The sequence below is a fragment of the Schistocerca nitens genome, chromosome 5, assembly GCF_023898315.1.
Source record: "Schistocerca nitens isolate TAMUIC-IGC-003100 chromosome 5, iqSchNite1.1, whole genome shotgun sequence".
In the NCBI taxonomy this organism is placed as follows: domain Eukaryota; kingdom Metazoa; phylum Arthropoda; class Insecta; order Orthoptera; family Acrididae; genus Schistocerca; species Schistocerca nitens.
This window is the reverse complement of record NC_064618.1, coordinates 270,438,205-270,444,204: the sequence shown is the minus strand read 5'-3', so window position 1 is coordinate 270,444,204 and position 6,000 is coordinate 270,438,205.

The following is a 6,000-nucleotide window of genomic DNA, read 5'->3' as shown; positions in this document are numbered from 1 at the left end:
ATTATCCTCGTTTTGCTTTTGTTGATGTTCATCTTATATCTTCCTTTCAAGACACTATCCATTCCGTTCAACTGCTCTTCCAAGTCCTTTGCTGTCTCTGACAGAACTACAATGTCATCGGCGAACCTCAAAGATTTTATTTCTTCTCCATGGATTTTAATACCTACTCCGAATTTTTCTTTTGTTTCCTTTACTGCTTGCTCAATATACAGATTGAATAACATCGGGGAGAGGCTACAACCCTGTCTCACTCCCGTCTCAACCGCTTCTTCCCTTTCATGCCCCTCGACTCTTATAACTGCCATCTGGTTTCTGTACAAATTGTAAATAGCCTTTCGCTCCCTGTATTTTACCCCTGCCACCTTTAGAATTTGAAAGAGAGTATTCCAGTCAACATTGTCAAAAGCTTTCTCTAAGACTACAAATTCTAGAAACGTAGGTTTGCCTTTCCTTAATCTTTCTTCTAAGATAAGTCGTAAGGTCAGTATTACCTCACGTGTTCCAATATTTCTACGGAATCCAAACTGATCTTCCCCAAGGTTGGCTTCTACTAGTTTTTCCATTCGTCTGTAAAGAATTCGCGTTAGTATTTTGCAACTGTGGCTTATTAAACTGATTGTTCGGTAATTTTCACATCTTTTAACACCTGCTTTCTTTGGGATTGGGATTATTATATTCTTCTTGAAGTCTGAGGGTATTTCGCCTGTCTCATATATCTTGCTCACCAGATGGGAGACTTTTGTTAGGACTGGCTCTCTCAAGGTCGTCAGTAGTTCTAATGGAATGTTGTCTACTCTCGGGGCCTTGTTTCGACTCAGGTCTTTCAGTGCTCTATCAAACTCTTCACGCAGTATTGTATCTCCCATTTCGTCTTCATCCACATTCTCTTCCATTTCCAGAATATTGTCCTCAAGTACGTCGCCCTTGTATAGACCCTCTATATACTCCTTCCACCTTTCTGCTTTCCCTTCTTTGCTTAGAACTGGGTTTCGATCTGAGCTCTTGATATTCATACAAGTGGTTCTCTTTTCTCCAAAGGTCTCTTTAAGTTTCCTGTAGGCAGTATCTATCTTACCCCTAGTGAGATAAGCCTCTACATTCTTACATTTGTCCTCTAGCCATCCCTGCTTAACCATTTTTCACTTCCTGTCGACCACATTTTTGAGACGTTTGTATTCCTTTTTGCCTGTTTCATTTACTGCATTTTTATATTTTCTCTTTTCATCAATTAAATTCAATATTTCTTCTGTAACCGTAGAACTTAGATCTACTTAAACCTAACTAACCTAAGGACATCACACAACACCCAGTCTTCACGAGGCAGAGAAAATCCCTGACCCCGCCGGGAATCGAACCCGGGAACCCGGGCGCGGGAAGCGAGAACGCTACCGCACGACCACGAGCTGCGGACAGTAAATACAAAAATGGTCAGGGGTATTCTGGAATACAGAAATACAAGTCACTTATTAATTAGTCACTTCTAACTACTTACATCTTACTGAAGGTGAATAATGGCAGTGCAAAGGTCTAATACTGAATCATAAGAAAACAAAAACTATAGCAACCACACCTATCACTCCACGGCAAGAAGGAGGAGAAAAATGGAGGTAGTTTCTGTATTCACTTAACACGACTTCCAGATTTCTGCTGATGGTAATTGCACCCACGAAATCAAGGAACGCTTGTTACTTGGCAGAAATGCTATTTACCTCCTTGACAATGTTTTAAGGAGTACAAACATAACTTTAAAAGCGGAGATCAGTGTAGGAATGGCTATCGGAGGAAACTCCTTAGAGTTCCCCGGACAGCAAAGAATAATAGTAAGTATTACAGCTCCGTGGAAGGTCTGATATTGAAACAAAAAGTAACCTACTTTGAGCACATTATGAGACGACACGATTCGCTGGAAAAGACGTTAATACTGTGGAAGATCAAAGGCAGAAGGAGAAGACGGAAGAGGATGAGATTGATCTATGGCAACACAGAGGTAATGGATTCCAAACTAGAAAGTCTGTGGGAAAAAGTGCAGGACAGAAGAACTTGGCGTGCTTTAGTTCATGGGATGAAGGAGAGTCGGAATCAATTAAACGAATAGAGAGAGAGAATGTAATTTTGCTCTTGTCCAAGTTCTTGCATTTCTGCACACCTTTTACAACTGATACAATCATTAACCTGTGTTGTGTATTAAACCTTATCTGCATCTTAAGTAGTTCATTCCAGTGCCAAGTTACCTATTCTCGGATGCAGTACCACACGTCAATGACATGTCTTCTAACGTAATGTTCCCACTTAAACCATCTATTCTCATATATATTTTTTCTGCTACAAAAGTTTCATCCTTTTTAAAAGCTATATCCTACAATGCTACAACTAATCAAGGCTGAGTCGAATAAAGTCCCTCGGTGTAACTACAGTAGTCAATAGTCAGTGAACTGTGTAAGTCAGTAAAGTTGCACCTTCCTCTCACTTAGTATCTATTCGTGTTTCAGATTTCCCATACCTTATCTCAGGGTTCACCTAAAATGATTGAGAGAACTGAAAGAAAAATTCAGAATGATAAACTTAAATTTCAATTTTGCTGCTTGCGAATAAAATTTTAAAAAATTTCGTAAGTTATTTTTAAAGTCACTGCTACTAACTAAAGTGCAACAGCGATTTGCTTTGACATTATATCCTGAAGGATTGTCTGTTGCTTCCCTTGCTGTGAGTGTGCTGCAACATTTAATACAGGGTGTTTCAAAAATGACCGGTATATTTGAAACGGCAGTAAAAACTAAACGAGCAGCGATAGAAATACACCGTTTGTTGCAATATGCTTGGGACAACAGTACATTTTCAGGCAGACAAACTTTCGAAATTACAGTAGTTACAATTTTCAACAACAGATGGCGCTGCGGTCTGGGAAACTCTATAGTACGATATTTTCCACATATCCACCATGCGTAGTAATAATATGGCGTAGTCTCTGAATGAAATTACCCGAAACCTTTGACAACGTGTCTGGCGGAATGGCTTCACATGCAGATGAGATGTACTGCTTCAGCTGTTCAATTGTTTCTGGATTCTGGCGGTACACCTGGTCTTTCAAGTGTCCCCACAGAAAGAAGTCACAGGGGTTCATGTCTGGCGAATAGGGAGGCCAATCCACGTCGCCTCCTGTATGTTTCGGATAGCCCAAAGCAATCACACGATCATCGAAATATTCATTCAGGAAATTAAAGACGTCGGCCGTGCGATGTGGCCGGGCACCATCTTGCATAAACCACGAGGTGTTCGCAGTGTCGTCTAAGGCAGTTTGTACCGCCACAAATTCACGAAGAATGTCCAGATAGCGTGATGCAGTAATCATTTAGGATCTGAAAAATGGGCCAATGATTCCTTTGGAAGACATGGCGGCCCAGACCAGTACTTTTTGAGGATGCAGGGACGATGGGACTGCAACATGGGGCTTTTCGGTTCCCCATATGCGCCAGCTCTGTTTATTGACGAGGCCGTCCAGGTAAAAATAAGCTTAGTCAGTAAACCAAATGCTGCCCACATGCATATCGCCGTCATCAATCCTGTGCACTATATCGTTAGCGAATGTCTCTCGTGCAGCAATGGTAGCGGCGCTGAGGGGTTGCCGCGTTTGAATTTTGTATGGATAGAGGTGTAAACTCTGGCGCATGAGACGATACGTGGACGCTGGCGTCATTTGGACCGCAGCTGCAACACGGCGAACGGAAACCCGAGGCTGCTGTTGGATCACCTGCTGCACTAGCTGCGCGTTGCCCTCTGTGGTTGCCGTACGCGGTCGCCCTACCTTTCCAGCACGTTCATCCGTCACGTTCCCAGTCCGTTGAAATTTTTCAAACAGATCCTTTATTGTATCGCTTTTCGGTCCTTTGGTTACATTAAACCTCCGTTCAAAACTTTGTCGTGTTGCAACAACACTGTGTTCTAGGCGGTGGAATTCCAACACCAGAAAAATCCTCTGTTCTAAGGAATAAACCATGTTGTCTACAGCATGCTTGCACGTTGTGAACAGCACACGCTTACAGCAGAAAGACGACGTACAGAATGGCGCACCCACAGACTGCGTTGTCTTCTATATCTTTCACATCACTTGCAGCGCCATCTGTTGTTGAAAATTGTAACTACTGTAATTTCGACAGTTTGTCCGCCTGAAAATGTACTGTTGTCCCAAGCATATTGCAACAAACGGTGTATTTCTATCGCTGCTCGTTTAGTTTTTATTGCCGTTTCAAATATACCGGTCATTTTCGAAACACCCTGTATCAGTGACGCAATGCTCCCTTCGGATGTCTTAGTTATTGCTTGTATAAAAGAGGCTCTGTAGAATGAAGCTGTGTTTAGAAATGCCTTGACATCCATAGTTACACAGCATTTCCAATCTTCCTTCAAGGCACCAGTATGTGCCAATAACGTTAGATAGCCGGTCGCGGTGGTCTCGCGGTTCTAGGCGCGCAGTCCGGAACTGTGCGACTGCTACGGTCGCAGGTTCGAATCCTGCCTCGGGCATGGATGTGTGTGATGTCCTTAGGTTAGTTACGTTTAAGTAGTTCTAAGTTCTCGGGGACTTATGACCACAGCAGTTGAGTCCCATAGTGCTCAGAGCCATTTTTTGAACGTTAGATATTAGATGTTGATGAGCGAACCGAGTTCTGCAAAACTCTATTCAGATGCCGGCAGATGTAGGTAAATGCAGTGACAGAAAAAAGAAAAAAAAATGTACTAGGAACCGTGGAAGTTGTAAAACAACGCTCTTCGTAGCCTGGGAGCAGAGTGTTCCGCAGAAAAGCCATAGCAATGTCGATCAACGAATAAACGTTGAAGTGTAAGCCTAAAGTAAAAGGAAGACTGAATTTCGCAACAAGAAGTTTTAACAAGTGATGTGCTCTTGGAAGATTCTCTTACCATACTCAGAAACCAAATTAAAATGGAGTAAAAACGACGGACGCCATTAAGGGCAACGACGCGCACAGCGTCCTTTCGCAGAATTCTTACAAAGATAAATTATGTGAGAGCTGTTTTAAAATAAACGTTTTTCTTTAAAAAAATTTTGCTCGTTGGATGGACGCAATTTTCTGCCTCGAAAGCATTCGTCTCTAGAGGAATTACAGTCCTCATATTCTCTTCATGAAATTACTTCTTCTCTTTATCGTACGTTTTTAACTCGAGGACAGCAAGACTAAAAAACTTTTTTCCGTGGTGTAAGAATCGCTTTCCAGTGTATTACTTCGACAGCAGCTCTTAGTTCCCAATTATACAAAGAACACATCAGGAGGTAGGGCTCGTTCTCGACCGTGAGAGAAATTATAGGACGAGAATGTCGAATGAGCAACGCATAGAGCAAGGTGGTGCCATGTCCAAGCATCAGATGTGAACACATAGTTTTGTATTTTCTTCATGAGTATGATCCTGTTAGCAAGGACGCAACTCAGGAGGAATCCTGAGCTGGACCGCCGCACTTACAAATTAGCTACTTCGTATGGCGCCAAATTGTTGGAAGCAGATATCACTAACACAAAAACAAGTATATGCTAATATACAAAACAACAGATCTTGTGAAATCAGCTTTCATAAATACCTTGTTATGCTAATGCTGATGATTATTATTTTTTTCCTCTCATAGTGTTACTTATATTTCCTTTATTTTTTAAGACAAATTCTGTAGTTATCCACATGATCTTGGTATGGGTTATTGGGTGACAGGAACTCCGGCATATATATAAATATTATGTGCACACTTGGTATACGTACATATCCATTATTCTCAGGCAACAATCGTTGTCGGGATATCTATCATCGTTCAGAAGATATCATGTCATAAACAAAGAGGTGCGTGAAAAACTGCGCATCCTGCACCATATTTAAATTGATAACTTCTGTGCTACTAATTCTAATTACAATGAATATCGCAGGCTGTATCCACATACGGCGCTAAGTGTACCTACAAAAGTGTATCATGGCGCCACACGAAGTTAAGGAGATATAACG